Raw genomic sequence first — 23959 nt, forward strand, 5'->3', positions numbered from 1 at the left:
TGGGGGGGTACCCTGAGGTGCTGTCCAGTGGGACGTCCTGGGATGCTGTCCAGTAGGACACCCTGAGGTGCTACCCAGTAGGACGTCTTGGAATGTTGGAAATCCTGCATATATTCACCATCTGTGTGGCTATTTCAGTATTTGCATGGGGCTAGTATGACTAAAGAGCTGAAATTTTAATTTCACTTGAATTCCCTTAAATGTAAATATACAGAACCACATGTGGCCAGTGGCTACTGCTCTGGGCAGCGCACGACTCCTCACTGCCTCGCAGTCACAAATGGAATAAAATCACCTGAGATCAATCCGTGGCATGAGCTGTCAAACAGCAAATATTTCCTCTGCAACACTCCTGGTCATACCACAACACTTCATCCTCACTCCTAGATTTTTAGACTTAGAAGGAGATAGGGAAATGTGTAAAACTGATGGAAGGGAACGGGACAGAGGAGACAAGGGGTCCCCCTGGGGTGCTCAGCCAGAGAGACAGGGTGAAGGAGAGTCAGGCCATGGCCCGCAGCACACCCCACCACGACCATGTGCATTATCTGAGGAGCTTACTATTTGGATGCTGCTGGTGGGGGAAGATAGAGGATTTCATTTTTTAAATCACCTTTTCGGCTTGTCATACCAAATGGTAGGCCCTTTATAGCGTTTTGTGGATTGGATTTACCTATCGGTTAGGTAACACACTTAACTGAGCTTTCACTTCCCTTCTGCTGACTAAAAAGTCATTCTGTCTTCACGAGCTCTGTCTTCTGCCGTGCATGGGGAAATCCGGGAGTTTACATACCCCTAGTTCTGACCTCAGCTCCCAAAGCACGGGGCATGCAGACCACTTCCATGGATGAGAAGGGTGCATTTCCCTGACCACAAATCAGTGCCTGGGTCTTGTTCTTCCCAGAATCTGGCTGCTACCTCTCCCTCCCGTTTCCAAATGTTTCCCTGGGCAACACCACTAAATACAGAAACACTTTTCTTTTACATGCCAAGGGTTTTCATGCACCAACATTTATTCTCATAACAATACCCAATACTAACAACATATTCTTTGTCCAGTCACAAAATTCAAAGGGTATTGAATCATTAAACTGATTTATGAACATATACTACCAGCACTGATGTGTATTTATAAGTACATGTATTAATATATAATAAGAATTGACACTGGATTGATAGGAAATTAAGTTAAGCCAGATGGTTGATTGGATTTAGAGTTCCATTTGATGAATCAAAAAATAATGCCATCATTGAAAGTAGGCCAGGAAACCTCTGGCCCACTTGTGTTTTCGAAGTGCTAGGTCGAGAGAAGCCATTAGTGACCAGGGACTCTGACCCAAAGCCATCAGCAGAATTGACAAAACCAGTTCCAAGCTAAGCTTTAAAAGGGAAAATGAAAACATGGCTCCCCGCAGCCCATCCAACACGTGACCGGTGCTCAACATTTGTTGGACAAGTGCAGTGAAACAGTAAGAATTTCCTCCATACTAAAGGATGGCTATAGAATTTCAGGCTCTCATCCATAAAAGTTTACAGAAATGCTCTCTTGTTTGATCCAATAGCTGAAGGATGTGAATGCTCTCACACTAATGTTTTCATAAACAACTTCTACAAGCTAGGTGTGGTGGCACATACCTGTAATCCCAGCAGGTTTGGGAGGCTGAGGTAAAAGGATCAATGTAAGTTCAAGGCCACCTAAACTAGTGAGTTCAGGGCCAGCTTGGACTATGTAGAGAGACCCCTGTCTAAAAACAAAAACAAAACAAAATAAACTGTATGACCTCTGCTCCCTGCTAACAAAGAGCAGTTGAGTTTCTGTGACCTTTCTAAACCAATGTTTCAAAATCATATTGGAAAGAGACTCATAAAAAGCCTCTATCATTTGGAGGTTTTCCCAATTGGAGGTTTTCCCAATAATGTGAGGGTTTTATTATTTTCTAGGGCTGAATGTATTTTTATTCCCTTGCTTTTAAATGAATAATAACAACAATAAAAGCTGCCTGCATGGCATCTTCTTAGGAATTAATCATGAGAACACGGAAGAGAGAATCATGCCACTGGTGCAACCCTCTGCTTCAGTGCTTCCTCCCGTGTCAGCATCAACACTATGAGGCTATTTCTCCAGGGGACCCTAGTGACTTAACTCCTAGGGGTTTGCAGCTTCGCTCTCTTTTTGACCCTAGACTTGTTCCACGGGGTCCCAGAAGAACCTGAGAGAAGCCAAAGGAGTGAACTTTAGCCAGAGATACTGATGAAGCTGCAAGGAAAGCTTTGCAAGAATCAGAGCTGTTTCTACAGTGGGAAGCATCGAGGTGCTGCCTCACACCTGGCAAGTGCCTGTCACTGTTTAGGGAGAAGGCAAGAGAGAATAAGGAATAACATCAGTCAGGGGCAGGTTGGGTGACCTCAAAGTCCTTTCCAGTCCTAAGGTTCTGTGATTCCATGATCCAACCCCAGCATCTGCACCAGACACCCTGTTGACACATGGAAAAGCCCTGTCCTAGAGCACAGCCTGCCCCTGCACAGGGTCTCTCAGGGGCCCTGTACATCAGCCCCGAGGTGAAACAAGGAGTGCCTGTAGCTGATGGAAGTTTCCTATCTCCTTCTTGACAGAGACCTGTCCTCACTATAGGAAGGAGACAGGAAACTTCCATCAACTGCAAGTACTCATTGTTTGGAATTTTTTCCCAGTAGGAATACAAAATATTTTTTTAAAAGCTTTAAAAACTTATTTATTTGTGGATAAGTAGTCATTTCTGAAGGGTGAAGACATTTGAGGTGAAAACGACCCAAGTAGCATGTGAGAGCTCAAGGCAGGTGAAGGTGCAGGGGCAGAGGCAGAAGTAGAGCAAGTCACAAGCATAGAGACAGGGGAAGTACCAGAAATCCTGAGGCAGAGTAGCTGATTAACACAAATGAGGCAAGAAATAGAAGAAAATGAGCCCTAACAGACCACAAGGACCTGTGGACATGCAACTAAATGCAACTGGCTGTCATTTGAGAGTTTCCAGCAAGCCACGGCCTAATGGGATTATTCTCAAGGAAGTGGAAGTTTAGGAGTCATCAGCAGTTCTGAACCACAGGGATACCCGTAGCGGTGGTGAAAACTGGCAATGCTGGACACATTTTGCTGTGAGCAAGGCAGAGGAAGCAACCATAAGTGAAGAGGAAAGGCGTCCTGTGTTTGGGGTCCAAGCATCTTACTGAAATATAAATTTAATGAGATGGTGCAGGCTTGGGCAATGGTGAGGGGCAGCTTGGGAGGGGAAAAAAATCAGCACAATGTGTGATGCCTGTTACAAATCTAATTTAAATACAGAAGTCTAAAAATCACAAAGACGTCAAAGTTGAAGATATAAATTACAAAGTCAACAGCGATTTTATTTCTTCCCAGTAGATGCTGTGATGTGCTCAGAATAACCCATTTTAAAAATAGTCTCACTAGAAAATCCAAGAAAAGGAAGACATTGGAAACATAATCAAAACTTTAACTACATCAAAAAAAAGCAGTTTCGTATGTGTCTGGCCAGAGTGTCCTAGATGGCTCTGGCAAAGAAAAACAAAAAGAACCACCCCAGGGACAGAGATCGAGGTACGGGAGGAGCACCCTGGAAGATTGGCCGGGTCACTCACATCTGCCGGCGGCTGCACCAGGAGCCTCTCCACCCTGGGCCATCACCTCCTGGACTCCTGGGAGGTGTAAGCTGACCCAGCGAACTCAGGCCAGGGTCCTACTGTGAAGACGAGTGGCCCCATCTCAGTCTTCAGGCGTGGGACAAAGCAGATGTTGTTAGTGGCTTAAGAGGGACAATGTGGATAGTAAGCTGTGAAAATGTTTAATAAAAGTTGGAAACACACACTCACATATGGCGGTTTGGCTTGATGACCTAGATTAATCACTATTGCCCTCTCAAGTAGATGAACCCTCATAGTCAAATAAAGACAGATCAATCACTGAGTCATTGATTCCTCACCCATACCCCAACAAATCACCAGCTTCTTTCTCTTCTGCCAAATAGAAAATCCAGTTTTTCTGGCAGGGACAGGTGGGTCACTGTGACAAAGGTGGAAGGATAGTCAGCTCAGAAGAGAAGCGGTGTTTGGATAATCTGTGAACCCTGAGATTAGCTCTTATGAGAACTTTGCTCAGTGACTGTACCGATCCTCAGAGATAATATCAACTGAGTGAGATTTAACAATGCAGGGATTTCTCAAGCTAAGAGATGAAAGGGCTTGGTGTGCTTTGGGTTTCAACCTTCTTTTCCTCCTGAGCACGGTTGTTTCCATGGACCCCACCTAGTGTGTTGCAAGAAAGCTAACACTGAGCATGACCATCATCTGATGTGATTGTCACCTGGGAAAGAAGTCAGCCTGAAACCTAATTTAATACGAAAAAAATTGATTAATGAAACAGGCGCAAAACATACAGTGTTAATATTTTAATAGAGCTGATAACAGCGGCCTCCACAGAGTTCATTTATTGACCCTCTGACTTCATTTTATTCAAAGTGGAGAATAAACATTCTCTCCATTAATCAATTTAACTACCTGCTTTGTCATTCCCAGGGCACATGAACAAAATGCATGAAGTCAATCCTTTGGAGCCCAGCTGTGACACTGTTATATAAAAGTAATACAGAAAACACAGCCATGGAGCATTCTTACTCTTTATCAGGATCAAGATGTTGCTCCGTGTATCAGGAGTCACCTTCACCAACATGGAATACGGGCTATTTCATGAGAGTGCTTGACAAGTGAAACTATTGCCATAGCCCTTCACCTGTGGGCCTGTGAGTAGAACAAACAAGGAAAGGGGAGAGTCTTCCCTGCATTTACACCAATCTCAGCTGCAGCCCCATGCTTCATCTCTACTGTTTTTTTCTGAATAATTAGCTCTGCTTTAACCTATTACAGGTGGCAGGTAAACTTTTGTCTGTCTGTCTGTCTCTCTCTCTCTCTCTCTCTCTCCTCCTCTCTCTCAATATACATTACCATGGAAAAATAGGGGGAAGACCACTCAGCTATATATTAGGGTTCCTCTGTGGGAGAGTGGGCTCACAGCAGTTCTGTGGGTCACCAAGCATATGCTCAAGTACAGAGTTTCCCAGCCCACAGCTCCCAACTAAAGAACCTGAGGCGGGATGAATGCTGGACACAGAAGCATTAACACTAGATTTTCAAAATGCACCTAAGATATATTCACTGACTGGCTGGGCCAGGCTTGAAGGCTGCCCAGTCAAAGGGACAAGACTAGAGATGACAAAAGAAGGTTCAAAGTCTTACAATTTCTGTAATTCTGTATGCAGCACTAGGAAAGAAGTACTGCTGGTGGACATAGAAAACTAAACCAGAACAACACCAAAAGTGCTCAGCATCTCCACTGAGCCCAAAACACACCTTTATTTAAGGACATTAGCTGGCCTGGGACTCAAGAACTCAAGCAAAATGAGTGCAGTGTTCACCTTTGGGATGCCCAGAAGGTGGGACAGAATGTAAACACCATGGGGTGTGCATGATCTTGAGTAAATGTAGGATCCCTTTATAGAAGCAGTGATAGAATGGTAGTTACCAGGGCAGGACCTGAGATGGGTGGTGTGTGGATGGGCAGGAAAATGCTGGCCAAAGGACAAAAACTGTCAGGAAGGAGAAATATGTTCAAGAAATCCACTGCACAATATGATCATAATTAATAATTATGTATGTATTCTTGGAACTTGCTAAGAGAATAGATTTTAAGTGTTCCCACCTCAAAAAATGATGAGCATGTGTGTGAGGTGATGCATATGTTAATTAATGTGATTTAGTCATCCCATAATGTATACATATTTCAAAACATCATATTGTACCAATATATATAGTTTTGCCATTAAAGAAATAATAAGCCCCCCATGCACCTCTTCACAGAGCCAAACTGAGCCCCAGACAGGTTGGGGTCATCAGGGACTGGACTCCACACCCATACTATCAGGGGAGCCAGACTGAGCACTGGAAACCTTCAGGTCCTTGCCCCACCACTCCCACACCATCTCAGGAGTGAAGCTGAGCTCCAGGGAACCACTGGACCTTCGAATATGACAAAACAAAGGAGCAAAATGCAATCTCAGACCTCCACACCATCCAGAAGAAGTTAAGGAGACATCGACACAGAAGAGCTTGGAAGTCATACACCTGAAATTTCTGAAATGATAGCAACCAAAGTGAAGAAACAAGTCCATCAGGCCATAGAACACATCAGATCAGAAATAATTTCTCAGGTAAAAAAAGAAATGAAAACTATGATGAAAGAATTGCTCAGCACATCTAAAGAAGACATAGATAAAAAATAAAGGAGCATAGAAAAATGCTGGAAACCTTGAATGAACATTATAGAAAAGAATTAGAATGCATGAAACAGATTCAAACAGATATCCAGGAAATTAAAAATTCCATTAAAAGCTGGCAAAACTACTTGAACCAAGCTGATGATAAACTTTCAGACCTTGAAGACAGCATTGCAGCTAACAATCATGAAAGGAAGGATCTCTTAAAAATAACAAGAAACCTGGAAATAACAACTCAACAGCTGCAAGATGATGCAAAGAAAAACAATGTGAGCTTGATATGCATCAATGAAACCACAGGAATCAACAAAAATGACATAAAAAGACTATATGCAGAAGTAATAACAGAGAATTTCCCACACACGGAAAAAGAATCTGACAGATAGGTCACTGAGGCATACAGAACTCCAATTAGCCATAACCAAAATAAATCTACACACAGACATATAAGATCCCATAAATTCCGATTCTATAAATCAGGATACCATAAATTCAGTAAAAGAACAGAATATTAAACGCTGTTAGAGAGAAGAAACAGATCACCTATAAAGGAAAGCCCTTCAGAATCATGGCAGATTTCTCAACACAAACCATCAATACGAGAAGAGCTTGGAGGAAGTATTTCAGGTCCTGAAAGAAAACAACCTGCAACCCAGATTTGTGAACCCTGCAAAATTATCCTTCAAAATTAATGGAGAAATAAAATATTTCAATGATAAAGAACAACTGAAGAAATTCATGAGCACCAAACCAACCCTACAACAACTACTGAAAGATATTCTAGAAAGAGATAAAAATGACCACAATATCAAGAACAACAACAAGAAGGAGCCACCAACCAGAGCAAGCAATTAAACAGAGGGGGAAAAACTGCTCTACAGATTCAATGCAATTCCCATTCAACTACCATTAACATACCTCACAGATCTCAAGAAAATATGCCTTAAATTCATCTGCAACCACAAGACACCCAGAATACCAAAAGCAATCCTGGGCAACAAGGACAAGTCAGGTCAAATCACAATCCTTCACCTGAAATTATACTACAAATCTACTGTCATAAAATCAACACAGTACTGGCTAAAAAACAGACCTGAGGATCAGTGGAACAGACTGGAAGAAACAGACACAATCAAAAACACACTCAGCCACCTCATCTTTGATAAAGGGGCCAAACAAACTCATTGGAAGAACAATAGCCTCTTTAATAAATGGCACTGGAAAAATTGACTTGCCACCTTCCAAAGACTGAAAATACACACATGTCTATCACCATACACCAAACTCAAGTAAAAATGGATCACAGATCTCAATATTAAAACAGAAACACTAAATCTATTGGAAGAGAAAGTAGGTAAAAACCTTGAAAACATAGGGGTAGGCAGAGAGTTCAGGAACAAAAACCAAACTGCATGGGAAACACTTCAAAGAATCAACAACTGGGATCTCATCCTACTGAAAAGTTTCTGCACATCTAAAGAAATCACCAACAAAGTAAAAAGAAGACCCACAAACTTGGAAAAAATTTTAGCTGATTGTCCCTCAGACAAAGGGCTTCTATCTAGAACATATAAAGAATGAAAAAATATCAGCCCCTCCAAATTCAAAGACCCAATCCAAAAATGGGCAGCTGAGATGAACACACACTTCTCAGATAAGGAAATACAAATGGCAAATAAATACATGAGAAAATGTTCAACATCATTAGTCATTAGAGAATTGCAAATTAAAACAACATTGAGATTCCACCTTACCCCAGTAAGAATGGCTAGCATTAAGAAATCAACCAAGGGGCTGGGGATTTAGCTCAGCGGCAAAAGCGCCTGCCTGGCATGCGCAAGGCCGTGAGTTCAGTTCCCGGTACCAGAGAAAAACCAAAAAACCAAAAACAAACAAACAAAAAAATCAACCAATAACAAATGCTGGCGAGGCTGTGGAGAAGTAGGAACCCTTCTCCACTGCTGGTGGGAATGCAGACTGGTGAAATCACTGTGGAAATCAGTTTGGAGATGCCTCAGAAAACTAGGTCTAGAGGTCCCATTCAACCCAGCTATGCCCCTGCTCGGTATTTTCCCAGAATATCTAAAAACATCATATCACAGTGATATATGTGTACCTATATTCATAGCAGCACAATTTGTAATTGCTAAATTGTGGAAGCAACCCAAATGTCCATCCACCAAGGATTGGACAAGAAAATTGTGGTACTTTTATATAATGGGATATTACTCAGCTATAAAGAAAGATAAACTCAAGGCTTTTATAGGTAAATGGTCACAACTGGAGACCATACTCATAAGTGAAATAAATCAGATCTGCATGTGCAAGCACCGCATTGTTTCACTAGTGTAAAACCTGAAGAAGTTAATTTAAACTAGGAGGTATGATAGACATTGTGAAATGATAGGAAAACACTCAAGGGTAAAGGACAACTAGGGTGGGGGAAAAGAGAAGGGAAAGAAGGAGAAATTTTGCCTATATGTATATACAGGATAGTTAACATAGTTGTTCTACTGTCTTCTATTTCTTTGCTGAAAGAAACTGTCAACGAGTCCTGGATTGATCAATATTGCATGTCTCTAACTGTTTTCATGAGAAACCACTTTGAAGATATCAATATGTAATACAACAAGCACTGTTAATTTGCTACCACTTTGTTTGTAACTCTGTATTGTCTGTAGTGTTCTTTTGCTATTTTGTAAAAGGTTGTCTGTCTGTTAATGTTTTCCTCCTTTTATTTTTAAAATAAAAAAAAATAAACAGAGGGGAAAAGTAGGAACAAACAGCAGGAAAATAACATGACAAAGGTAAGCCAATACATATCAGTGACAACCATCAATGGGAAGGGTCCGAATTCACCAATCAAAAGAGGAAGACTGGCAGAGTGGATCAAGAAACAAAATCCAACAATATGCTGTATATAAGAAACACATTTAACTCAAAAGGAAATTAATAGACTGAAAGTCAAAGCATGGAAAATAATACTCCCTGAAACAGGAACCCAGAAAAAGCAGGTATAGCCATTCTGTTTGCAGACAATGTGGATTTCAAATAAAGAACGATCAAAAGAGATAAAGAAAGTTACTACATACTTGTTAGAGAAAAACTTCAAGAGGAAGAGATAACAATCATAAATATCTATGCACCAAATACAGGAGCATCCAACTATATAAGACAAATTTTAACAGACTTGAAAATTCAAATAAGCAGTAACACAATCATAACAGGGGACTTTAACAACCCATTGTCACAAAGAGATAAATCAACTAGTGAAAAAAAAATCAGCAAAGAAATGACATAACTAAACCAAACTTCTGATCAAATGGAGTTAGTAGACCTTTACAGAGTGTTCCACCAACATCAGGATACACATTCTTCTCAGCTGCACACAGAACATTCTCTAAAATGGACCATATACTAGCATGTAGAACATGCTTAAGTAAATGCAAAGGAATTGAAATTATCCCCTGCATACTATCAGACCATAGTGCAATGAAATTGGAAATTAATGACAAAAGAAATTGCAAAAACTCCATAAACACATGAAATTAAACACCCTCATGAACGACCAATGGGTCACAGATGAAATTAAAGAAGAAACTGAATAATATTTACAATCATACGAAAATGCAGATCCAACTTACAGGAACCTATGGGATGCAATGAAAGCAGTCCTCAGAGAGAAATTTATAGTGGTTAACTGCTACATCAGGAAAATAGAACAAGCACAAATAAACAATCTTATGCTGCACCTCAAGCTTCTGGAAAAACAAGAGTAAGTCAAGCCCAAAGCCCAAAGAAGGCAGGAAATTACAAACATCAGAGCAGAAATTAATGCAATGGAGACTAAGAAAACAGTACAAAGAATTAATGAATCAAAGAGTTAGTTCTTTGAAAGAATAAATGTAATTGATAAAATCCTAGCCAAGTTTGTGAAAAAAGGAAAGAAAAAACTCAAATTCATGCAATAAGGAATAAAAAGAACGAAATCACTCCAGATCCGGTAGAAATTCAGAAAATCATCAATACCTCCTTTAAAAATCTTTACTCTCATAGGACGGAAAACACAGAGAAAATGGACAGATTCTTAGATACATATGAATTACCAATGCTAAATGAAGAAGATATAAAAATCCTGAATAACCCAGTATCAGACATTAAAATTGAAAATATAATAAAAAATTACCAACAAAGAAAAGCCCAGGTCCTGAAGGATTCACCACTGAATTCTACAAGAAATTTAGAGAAGATTTAATGCCAATTCTTCTCAACTCTTTAATGAAATTGAAAGGGAAGGCATTCTCCCTAACATTCTTGGAGGCAAGTGTTACCCTGATACCAAAACCAGAGAAAAACTCAACCCAAAAGAGAACTACAGGTCAATCTCACTAATGAATATAGATGCAAAAATTCTCAATGAAATACTAGTAAACAGAATGCAGCAAATCATCAAGAAGATTATACATTGTGACCAAGTGGTACTAATCCCAGGAATGCAGGGATGGTTCAGTATACACAAATCAATTAATGTAACCCACCATATCAATAGAGCCAAAGACAAAAATCACATGATCATTTCAACTGATGCAGAAAAAGCTTATGACAAAGTCCAACATACATGCATGACAAAAACCCTACAGAATATAGGAATAGATGGTCTTCACCTCACTCTGATGAAAGTCATCTAAGATAAACCAACAGCCAACATCATACTAAATAGACAAAAAATGAATGCTTTCACACAAAATCAGGAACAAGACAAGGATATCCACTGTCACTACTTCTATTCAATATAGGTCTAGAAATATTAGCCAGAGCAATTAGACAAAAGAGAAAAATAAAATGAATAAGGACAGGAAAGGAAGAAGTGAAATTATCATTATTTGCAGATGACATGATACTCTACATAGAAGACCCCAAAAACTCCACCAAAAGGCTTCTAGAATAATAACAAAATTCAGTATTGTAGATGGATACAAATTCAACACTCAAAAATCAATAACATTCCTGTACACAACAAACACACTGAGAGAGAAATTAGGGAAACCACACTTTTCATAATAGCATCTAAAAAAAATGAAATACTTGGAAATCAATCTAACAAAGGAAGTAAAAGATCTATACAGTGAAAATTACAGTACTCTGAAAACAGTTCAAAGAGAATTTCACAAAATGGAAAGATTCCTTGCTCGTGGATAGGAAGAACCAATATTGTGAAAATGGCCATACTCCCAAAATTGTTGTACAGATTAAATGCAATCCTGATCCAAATACCATTAGTATACCTCACAGAGCTAGAGATAACATTCCTAAAATTCATCTGGAACTAGTAGAGACCTAGAATAACAGAAGCAATCCTGGGCAACAAAGACAAGGCGGGAGGTATCACAATCCCTGACTTGAAATTACATTACAAAGCTACTGTGATAAAATCAGCATGGTATGGGAAAAAAAAAACAGACCTGAATGGAACAGACCAGAAGATGCAGACACAACCACAAACACACTGAGCTACCTTATCTTTGATAAAGGGACCAAACATGTTCACTGGAAGAAAGATTGCCTCTAATAAATGGTGCTGGAAAAACTGGCACTCCACATGCCAAAGATTAAAACTAGACCCATGTCTACCACCATGCACTAAACTAAAGTCAAAATGGATAAAAGATCTAAATACTAAAACAGAAAGACTAAATCTACTGGAAGAGAAAGTAGGTAGAAATCTTGAAGACATAGAGGTAAGCAGAGAGTTCATGAACAAAAACCAAACTGCACAAGAACTACTTCAAAGAATTAACAACTAGGATCTCACCTTACTGAAAAGTTTTTGCACATCAAAAGAAATCACCAGTAGAGTAAAAACAAAACCCATGAACTGGGAAAAAATTTTAGCCAACTGTCCCTCAGACAAAGGACTTCTATCTAGAACATATAAAGAATTAAGAAAAATCAGGCCCCCAAAATTCAAAGACATAATCAAAAATGGGCTTCTGAGATGAATACACACTTCTCAGATGAAGAAATACAAATGGCAAATACATATATGAAAAAATGTTCAACATCATTGGTTATTCAAGAAATGCAAATTAAAACAACACTGAGAGTCCATTTCACCCCAGAAAGAATGGTCATCATCAAGAAGTCAACCAATAACAAATGCTGCAAGGGGTGTGGGGAAAAAGGAATGTTTCTCCACTGCTGGTTGGAGTGTAGATTAGTGAAACCATTGTGGAAATTGGTGTGGAGATTCATCACAAAACTAGGATTAGAGGTCCCACTTAGCCCAGATATTCCTCTTCTGAATATTTTCCCAGAGGAATTAAAAACATCATATCACAGTGATATATGTGCACCCATTTTATAGCAGCACAATTTGTCATAGCTATCTTGGAAACAATCCAAATGCCCATCAACAGAGAAATGGATAAAAAAGATGTGGTATTTTTATACAAGAGAGTATTACTAGGCTATAAAAAAAAAGATAAACTCGAGGCTTTTATAGGTAAATGGATGCAACTAGACACCATACTAATAAATGAAATAAATGGGACCTATGTGCATAAATATCATACTGTCTCCCTAGTGTAAGAACATGAAGGACTAAATAAAACCCAGAAGGTAAAATAGATATTGTGAAAGGGAAAGAAATTCTCAAAGGAAGGAACAACTGGGATGAGGGAAAGGAGAAAAAGAAAAAAGAAGGGCAGAAAAAATATATATATGTATATAGAATGATAGCTGGGACAATTGTACTGCTGATGTCTAATTGTTTCTTTAAAGTAATGGCTAATGCTCAAGTTTTTTTGACCAGTTTTGCATGCTCATATCTGGTAGTCTGAACAAGTAATTTGAAGACAACAATATGCAATATAACAACCATTGGTGAATTCCTACCATCTTGTTTAGTGAAGCTGTGTATCATTTCTAATGTTTTATTATTATTATTTTTTATTCTCTTTAATGGTTTGATCAATCTTGCATTCTTACATCTGGTAATCTGAGTAACTTCATTGAAGATAACAATATGTAATGTAACAACCACTGTTAATTCCTATCATTTTGTTTTGTTTTGTTTTTTTTCTGGTACCGGGAACCGAACTCACGACCTTGCACTTGCCAGGCAGGCGCTTTTGCCGCTGAGCTAAATCCCCAGCCCTCCTATCATTTTGTTTTGAAAACTGTATCTTTCTGTTATTTTTGCTTTGTTTTGTTTTTGTCTGTTGTTATTTTGTTATTGTCATTTCATTCTCTTTAAAATAAAAAAACTCCAGCCAAAAAAAAAGAAATAATAAATAAATCCAAGAATAAATAACTACCATGGGACTGGGGCTAAAATCTGAGGCACACCAAAGAGCACCCCTATCACTCTATAACGACTTACAGGTGCACTGAACTCGGCAGGGGATTGCAGTGTCTGAGGTCCCCAGCAGGCACGGGCCATGGTGCCCGCCATGTCTCGCCATCAGCAGGAGGCCTGAGCAGCTGGTTCACAGGAGCTCACAGAGGAGATGAAGCTTACTGGCCTTCTGAGGGTGCCCGTAACTCACCACTGAGCTCTCACATTAACTTTTATGTGTGTAAAAGTTTTTATATAAAAATAATGTTTGCATTGAGAGCTCTTTCATGTATATTTTCAAGCAAAACCACCTTTAGGGAAGAGGATTCATGTCTGTCTGACTCCTCCCTACACTCCTCAGCACGTGTCCGTGGACTGAGGAGGCCTCTGTTTGGGGGTCAGAGCACGGTGAGGGCAACAGGCTGGCAGGCAGCCTAGGTCACTTCACAGGGACGCGGCAGGGATGCCAGGAGGGCAGAGCGAGGTGTTTACTGGTTGCCAGGAGGGCAGGGGCAAGAAGGAATTCCATCCTTGGAAGTCTGAGCAGGAGGAAGGCTGGTTCCTAAAGCTTCGAGCAGTGGGAACGCTGAGCGAGCTGTCTGGGCAGGGACGGCTCAAGAACCAGTGAGACAATGGCACTGAGAGCACCTCGCACCACATGGCCTCTGCTGAGTCAGCGCCCTGAAGCTGTCCTCATTTCAAGACGCCTGAGGTCTGCGCTCCCGCCTTCGCCCTCTGTGCATGTGGCCCTAATGTAAAAAACATGGCTTCTCTGGCCCGCCTTGCTCTGAGGAAGCCCACATCGGCCACACAGGGAGGTCACGTGGAGAAGCCCTGGGACTCTGCCTGCGGGCTGAGCATCCATGGCGCGCTGTGCGTGCGCCATCTTAGAAGTGGGCAGCGGACAGAGGCTCCCTGTGCTGGCTGAGTCACGGCCAAATGAAAGAATCATAATCAAATAAGTGATCACTGTTTGAACCACTGAGTTTCTGGAACAGGCAACAAACACATGGGCAAGCTTTAGCTTCACAGAGCCATTTTGGAGCGAGGGTCCAAGCAGGACCTGGAGAAGATGTCCTGATGCTTCCTATGCCCTGGATGCAAGTGCCTAAAATTACCTCTGACGGCTCAGGGGCAGGAGGTAATAAAGGCTTAGTGCTACCACTCATTTCTAAATTATAATGAAATGCCCCAGATTGCCGTGAATCTCTCCCTAGTAAAACTGGAAGTTCACCTAATGCATGCACAATAACCATCTATTCCTTTGGTGTTCAGACTCCCAGTTCCCCCCAGCTCCCTAGCTCCCTGGAGCTGGGGCTCTGTCTGGCAGGTGTGGTGGGCCACACCGTGGACACACATGCATGTCTTCATCCCACAGGCATCACAAGAGCAGCAACCATGACTTCCAATTGTGTGGGGCCAGTCAACATTAGCTGCTGGGAAAGAAAGAGCTATTCAAAACTTGCAGTTAGGAACGGAGCAGGCAATGCCACAAGGACGAGACCTGCTGATTTTTTCTTCTTGCCACCCCCGTGTCAGTGTCCAATTGCAAGAGATCTAAGTCACCAAGGTCCTACTATGGAATACAAGGCTTTGGAGGAAATCTGTGCGACCTCTGTAGCCATCACCCACGTTCACCCCCCACCTTTGCCACAGAACACTTAGGGAGAAGCCTATGTATGGTCCAGAAGGTAGTGTCCACCCAGCTAAGGCCGCCATAACCACTAAAACCACCAGGAGCTTCGGGCACAGGATGCCAATTATATTTCCACTGAAAGAGATAGGCTTCGGGCAAATTTAGAAATAATTTCACTGCTTCCTTTAAGCCAAGACTCACTGTCAGCTGATACACATTTCGGAGCCCCCCGTGGCATGTGCTGGAGAGTGGTGCATTAATAATAGCTTACATTTCTATAGTGCTTTTCATCCCAAAGGGTCCCAAACAAGGAAAACAAGCTGAATCTTTTCTCATCGTTTAAAGGATGAACCCTAGTGAATTTCAAAGCAATCCTAAACACTAGAACTAATTACAAAGAAATTCACTTTTTTAAAGTGGCAGGATATAATTATTATTTTTTGAAAACTTAAATAGTATTCGCATCGCTCCTGAGAGCTCACAAAGAAATGTCGCCCTCACCCCTTCAGAAGGCTATCATCTCTTTCCAACAAAGACAACAGTTGCGGTGCCAGAAGACTGGAGGCATTATGGGTGAAGAGATAAAAATAATAATAATAATTAGCAACTGCACAGGAAGCTCCATCTGGAGCGTCTGATAACACAGCGGGAGATGGATACAGATGGGAAAAGGTGGGTGGCACAGGGTAGAGCTCGTCCCGATCTTAGGGGCTTAGGACTCAGCCATGCTCAGATTAGCATCGGCTTTGGCTCCTTCCGCTCGCTGTTGTCCAAGCAGAACAAGCCGGACCCCAGCCGGCATGCTGCTCCGTGTCCCAGAGCTCTGCAGTGTCACTGACCACAGTGTTATTCTGTCTGGCATCTTGACAAGGTCAGTAATGCATTTAATGATGTTTAATAATCCTAGTTTAATAGAACTTCTCATTCTCTAAAGTATACATTCTTAACTTTAACCCAAATAATTTGCATATATTTCCCCATAGTAAGTGGGGGCACAGCGCCGCTTCTTCTGAGCTTTTCTCTGCATTGGCAGCTAATAAGGACCCTGCTGTGGGTACGACCTCCCAAACCCAGCCACAGCGCAGACATCGGCTCTGCGGTCATCTGTTACAGGTGTGCCCATCTCCGCCCTCAGCATGATGGTTTCTTGATCCTGGATCTCTGCTGAACAAGGAGGACCTCTGCTGTTAGAAAACAACCGACGCCTTTGGAGGGATAGGGAAAGCTCACTTCAGAGGGGACGTGCAAAAGAGCTGCCACGGGGTTTCTTAAAAAGGAAACAGGGAGCTCGGTATGCTGGTGCACAGCTGTAATCCCAGCACTCTGGACGTTGAGGCAAGAGGATCGCTGTAAGTTCGAGACCAACCTGGTCTACAGAGTGAGCTCAAGGCCGGCCTGAACTACACAGCAAGACCCTGTCTCAAAAAGGCAAAAAAAAAAAAAAAAAAAAAAAGGAAACAGGGGTTCTTCTTTATCAACTTGCTTTCTACAGAGATGCCAACTTAGCAGAGATAGACAGACACACCCCCCACCTGCCACTTTTCCAAAGGGATCTTATGGGGCAAAAGGCAGAACAGGAAGTTGTGTGGAAGATGAAGTTAGCTAGTTTGGAAAGAGACTACGTTAATTGTAATGTGACTCTAGATAATGTCATTTTTCCCCATAGGAATCATATTTTGAGAACCTAGCGTACACCACTTACTTGAGCTTCAGCATGGAGACTGCATTCTCCACTCAGGGGAGCAGCATGAGGGGGAGTTGCCCCCCACCGGGTCCCAGGAAGGGAAGGCTGTCTCCACCGCTGCAGATAGCCCTCTTCGCCCTACGCTTCCCCAAAGAGGCACGAATCCCCAGATAGTCACAGAGCACCTAGTAGTTGCATAGACTTACATTAGGCTCAGTGGAGGATACAGAGTTTAAGAGAGGGGTTTGCCTTCGAGAAGCTGCAAAAACAAGACCTGTATGCATTAGGACAAATTAATTACAAAGTAAAAGAGGAGCGTTCAATATGACATCCCTCAGCTAAAAAACCCCTGAAATAATAATTGCTATTCAGTCACACAATGAGAGGCCCAGTCAAACTGAAGAGGTCAGGGAGTCTGAAGAAGGAACTCTTGAAGAGAGAGAAGTTCGCCAGCCAGAGAAGGGCCATTCCAAGATGGGGTAGGAATTACTATGACAGTCACTGACGCGGAACACTGACGTGACCTGAAATCTCATTTCAGGGATGAGGTCCTGAGGGACTGACCCGTCCGTGATGGTGACACAAATAGGTCACAACACACATGAGGTTTTCCTCTGGCATGTAGGACCAAAAGTATGTGGAAATGGAAGAGAAGCAAAGTTTGAAATTATGGAATCAAAAGTCTCACGTAGGATATTCTTCTAGCCATCACATGGGTAAAATGATAAGCATAGGGGAAAATTCTCTCCTATAACATGCTCAATTTTAAATAAATCATACTTTTTTTAGTTTTATTCGTATTATAATCATGTGAGGCAGAATTTATCATAAACCCTGTGTTTGTAAGGCACAGTTCTCTAACAATAGTGCGGCTAACAGTCTGGTAAGTCGTGTATCCCAACTTACCAGAGCACTTCTTACTGTCTCAGTATCTTGTCCTAATGAAACCGAGCAGTTCAGACAAGATGTCACAGGAAATTGCCGCCAACATAGCAAAATAAAGAACCACTGTTCCCATCACAGAATTCCTACACATATTTATCAGTAAGGTAAAATGTATAATGTAATATATATTAATTATACAAGTATGTGGTCAGTGTAGCCTCTTAGCAGTTTTAAACACATGTGAATCTCCTCAGATTAACTAACACTCCTGGTTCCAAGGGCACATAAAATCAGGTTTACATGATAAAGTAGAAATACCATAAAAATCTTACAACTTGTATATAAAGACACAACAACAGAGGTTTCCCAAATTTGACAACAATCCTAAAACTCTGTATAACATTAGTAGTGTCAAATTATTTTCAATATAAAAAACAAAGTTTGTCCACTCATACCAAAGGAAGCACCAATTATCTATCTTTAGAAAATTGTTTATTGGATGAAGATGCAACTAAAAGTATGGGAAAGGTATCGTAGAGGCTGGTCACCAGGGACTTACAAAAATATTACCTCAGCTTTTCAGGCTCACATCCTTTTAGGATGAGTAGTCTGTCGTGATTTATTTTCTCATTCTAATAAAATGTCTATCGGATTTTGCATTTACAATTTTGTATTTTTTCTTTTAAGAAGCCCCCAAAGCAGTTTAGGTTCAAGTTCCACAAAATCTGAATTTGTCTCTTTTAGATGCTTAGTGTATAAATATCCTGATTATTTAATGCATTTAATACTATAACTAAAGTCATATAACATAATATATAACTAACATGAAATGTATTATTAAATAGGCTGTTAATCTATATTTCAAAGAATTATCATTTCAGTAACTTTGAATCATTTTGGCCAAATTATTATCAGATCTGATTAACTGAATTTTTTCCCCTGAGATAGGCTCTTGCTATGCAGTTCAGTCTGGCCTTGAACTCACAATGTAGCCCAGGCTGGCCTCGAACTTGTGGAGATCCTCCGGCCTCACCCTCCTGAGTGCTGGGATTACAGGTGTGTGCCACCATGCCCAGCTGGAACCTCTTGACATGCAGATTCCTGGCCCTACCTAAGAACCCAAATTATAAATAAAAAGGAAAAGAAAAGGTAGATAATAGGAAATAGATCTTTCTCAAATGGGAAGAAGACAAAGAAATGGAGGGAGGAAGGAGGAGAAAGACACAGAAAAATAATGAAGATGTGTTATGTATATGTAACAATCCCCAAAAGGAATGTCATCATTACATACTGCAAACATGAACCAATAAAAAATAAAAATTGGAAAAAAAAAAAAAACACTAAAACCCAATGACTGACTGTGGAGTCAGGGGTGAGAGAAGACAAAATGGCCGTCTGCATGCTGGAGAGCCAAGGAATGCAGCCAGAAGTCGAAGGCCTGGTGCTCACTTCAGAGTCTGCTGCCAATCCTATTAGAAAGTTGAAGCATATGCATTGGAAGGTAAAAGAACTGAAGACAAACATCCAAACTCTGGTGAAGACCAGAGCTCTGAAAAAGCAAAAGAAGAGAGACTTCCTTCTTCTTTCCCTTTTTATTCCATCCAGGGTGGGTCTTCCCTCCTTAGTTTGTGGTTTACAAGTCAATCATCAAAACACACTCAGAACTGTGCTTTACTAACCTGCTAGACTTTTCTTAACCCATTCAAGGTGACACCACAATTACCTGTCACAGTTTATTACTTTCCTATCTCCTATTTTCAATATCTTTGATTTCTTTTTACACCATATGAGAGAGCTTTTTTTCTGTTCATTTTTTTCAGGCACTGTATTTTTGCTTTACAAGAGATCTTTCTTGTTATTGTTTATCATCCTGCTCCTGTTTTACGAAAGTACCATTTTTTGTCTAAATCATTAGTTTTGTTTTTATCCTTTGGGTTTCTCTGTACTACTCCAATTTCATTGGATTCATATTATTTGTTTCCATTTTTTCTTGTCAAAGCAAACTTTCTACAATCATCTACTGTTCCTTAGTCACTAGTTCAAATTGGCATGAGGCACATACACATTTAAAAAATGATTAAAAGTGCTGGGTACAGTAGCAGCATTTTAATCAGTGCATTTCACTTTGTGGTAGGTAGGCAAGGAAGTGTGTGGAGGAGTCATCAAGACAACTCTGTGGCCAGTATGTGGAGGTCTTGAACAGTTCGTTTCTTCAGAAGTGAAACTTTTTATCTCTCCCTAAGATGTACACACTGGCTGGAAGTGTCACACAGGCTTTTTTAACCCCCCTATCTCTTTTCTTTCTTTTTTCTTCCCTTCTTTCTTTCTGTATCTCTGAACCTGAATCCTTAGGGATAAGTACAATTTCTATAATTCTATCTTCTCCTGAAAACATTTAACGGTAGAATTCAACCATGTGGCTCTACAGTTACCTCTATTCTATTTACTATCTGATTCCAGAATTCTGTTGCAATCTTTTTAGTAAATAGCAGGGGCACAAAAGGTTTTCCAGACCACCCTCTCTCTGTTAATGACTAAAACTGCTAGATCAATTCTTTTCAATCTTCTTTAAAACATCAAAAAGATCATAAGACATGTAGCAATTACCAGGCAAAAATCAAAAATAGCCAGGAAGAAGTATTGTTCTGATAGCATTTGGTAGCCCAAAGAAATAAAGTCACAGCCACATACTGGAGATTCTAACAGGAAAGACTGTCTTCAGAAACATCAGGTTCCCAGGGACTAAAACCTCAGACAGCAGTGAAGCTTTATCACCTAGAGGGAAAACAGAACTTTGGCCCATAACATGGTTAAGGTGAACCCAGGCTGGAACTTGTCACTGTCTGGCAGAAACAGCATAAAACTTCTCTGGGGATGGCACTCTAGTCTTATAGCTTAATTTGTATTCCTATAAATAAACTTTTAATACACTCACAGCCTGTAATAAAAAGAAATAAGAAAAAGAACTCCATGAGAGGAAAACAGTAAAAAACAACAAGCATAAAAAGAACATTTAAAAAACTTTAAATATTATCAAACACAAATACAAAAATTGGCTTCCTATGTTCAAAGACAAGCTTGAAAATTTCATCAGAAAAGAGGAAAATACTTCAAATGACAAAAACTTTTAAAGGAAACAAGCAGAACTTCTTTTAAAAGTTTTTTGAAATCTCAGTGGCCTAGTTTAATTGCAGATTAGACCAAGCTGAAGAGAGAAGAAATTATTCAAAATGTAAAATATAAGGACAAAAAGATTAAATCTGCTATAGAGTTTAAGAGACATGAAGAATAACGTGAAATTGTCTCAAAAAAGCAAAGTAGTTGTTCTTAGAACTGATGAAAGATATCAATCTACAGATCCAAGGCAAACAACATAACTAAAATGTTCAAGCAGATGCATCACGACAATCCTCAGAACCTGCAGTTACAACAGTTACATTGCAAGAGCATTCAAAGAAAAAAGGAAATTCCAGAAAACATTAGTAGGATAATGGCTAACTTTCACAACAGCAATGCTGAAAGCCAGGAGATAGACTATTTCCCTTCATGGACTATTTTTAGAGCAGTTTTAATTGTGCAGCAGAACTGAGCAGAAAGTATAGAGACCCACCTTCTGGCACTATACATACATGGCCTCTCCAACTAGCAACATCCCACATGAGAGTGATGTCTTTGTCACACTTAAGGGAAGTATTGATACATCATTGCAACCAAAGTTTACATTAGGGTTCACTCTTGGTGTACCTTCTATGGGCTTGGGCAAATGTATAACAACAGGTATCCACCATTATTGTATCATACAGAATAGTTTCACTGCCAGAAAAATCCTCTTTGCCCCCCATCATTTTTGACACATCATTCTACTTCCCTGAAACTGACTCTTCGTCTGCTCTTTCAAACCTTATCTATCCTTTCCTAACAAATAAAATCCAAATCAGATTGCAGAGTAAGTGTGTCTAATCCATGTCCCGCAGGCCACATGTGACTCTGGACAGTTATTAATGTGTCCCCACGAGATTACAGACTTTTCGTATTATTGTGATGGTTAGCAATGCTTTTCATGACTCTGTTGTGCAGTGTTGAAGTACAGACTGTGTAGGTGACAACGGAACACTGTGCAGAAGAGAGCACAGTGCAGGGCTAAGCACACCTTTCACACCCACCACACAATCGATCAGGTCAAAACCCGAGTGTAACAGACATCACATGTGTTTGTGCAACGTGGCAAGTGAAATGAAGTGACTACCAACAATCTCATTTCAAACTACCTAGCTGTGTGTGTACCTGGGAAGATGGTTGTTTATTGTCATTAAGCAAACACATAAGTTAAATTATTTATTAAACTTGAACTTTTAGGCTTTAGCTATTGTGTAAAATGGTTTGGTAAGTTAAAACATTAAGGAATAAAGGAAGTTTTGTTGCTTATACACATTAGCTATATTGTATATTTTATATGTGACCCAAGACAATTTCTCTTCATAAAAAGTGGTCCAGGCAAGCCAAAAGTCTGGACACTTATGGTGTCAGGCTGTCCCATACCTCCCTCCTCTGAAGCCCTGTTCAGTGGTAGGATATGGATATTAAGTGAGCAGCACTCTTGTAAGTGAAAGAAATCAGAATTTATGAAATACTACCTTTAATATCCTAGAAGAAAATATGAGATAAGTAGACTTTTGTAGCCAGTACTGTTTCAATAATAATGGCAAAATAAATGTATTTCAGTTAAGCAAACATCAAGACACTTCACCACAAATAGATCTTTAGTAAAGAAAATTCTAAAAGACATATTTTGGGGCCAGGGATATAGTTTAGTGGCACAAGCACCTGCCTGGCAAGCACAAGGTCCTGAGTTCAATTCCCAGTACCAATAAATAAATAAATAAATAAATAAATAAATAAATAAATAAATAAATAAAAGACATCTTTTGGTCAGAAAGAAAGTAATCCCAGGCACAATGCTAAGAAGGACAAAAGAAATAAAGAGTAAAATAAATAGTAAGTATGCACATAGATGGTAATAAACATCCTGTGTGACATCCAGTGATTAATCAGTTCATGAAGCAATACCATGTACTTCAGGACAGAGCCACATGGGGGAAGTCTCCTAAAGACCTGCATGGTCCCAGAGAAAAATAAAGGTAAGTGTACAAATTTACTTTAGACTTTGATAAATTAAATATCTATGTTGAAATTTCTGAGAAACCACCAAAAGGATAGATAGGGTACATGATATCCATAATAAAGGTAGGAATTAAGAACAAAAAGATAATTAGAAACTATTTCAATAAACTTCTGAATTTCACATGAGTCCAAGAAGAAATGCTAATAAAAATTAGAAAACATTTTGAACTATAATATGATATATTTTTATATGTTATACATCTATATGTGTAGTCATATATACATACATGTATCTATCTTGGAAGGACCAGCAGTTCACTCTTAGAAGACTTGACCCCCCACACCACACTCATAATGTGGAAGTTCTCTCAATAGATAACACCCTCTGTATCATTCTCTTTGATGTTAGGCTACAGAGTTTTTATTCTTTACCTTCATTCATGGTCTTTCATTCATAGTCTTTAAAGGAAAAGGAGATGAACACATATTAATTAGCCACATATAGCCACAATTCCACTGAGTCATTTTGAACCTGTATAAAATAAAGCACAGTCTGATGTACTATTTCTTCTTTTTATTTCTTTTCTTTAGGCATCTTAAATTTACCATTAAAACAAATAGGTAGTACCTAGGTACAGGTATGTATTTACAACCTGCAGCCTGGTGCGGTGGTGAATGACTGTAATCCCAGCATTCGGAGGGCTGGGGGAGGAGGATCACCATGAGTCTGGGGCCAACCTGGGCTACACAGTGAGTTCAAGTTAAGCCTGAAGTGCATAGCAAGACCCTGTCTCAAAAGCAGAAAAAATCTCTGACAGGACTTACTCTCAAACATGTTTGCAAACCACATAAACAGGAAAGTACATTTTGCTTTCCTAAATATACATATTATGAAATAATATCTTTTATGAGTTGATCAGTATAGCAAATAAAGAGGTTTTTGTTGGTTTACTAACACTGTATGCATTAAATGATTT

Source organism: Chinchilla lanigera, unplaced genomic scaffold, assembly GCF_000276665.1.
Source record: "Chinchilla lanigera isolate Chin_1 unplaced genomic scaffold, ChiLan1.0 scaffold00046, whole genome shotgun sequence".
Lineage (NCBI taxonomy): Eukaryota > Metazoa > Chordata > Mammalia > Rodentia > Chinchillidae > Chinchilla > Chinchilla lanigera.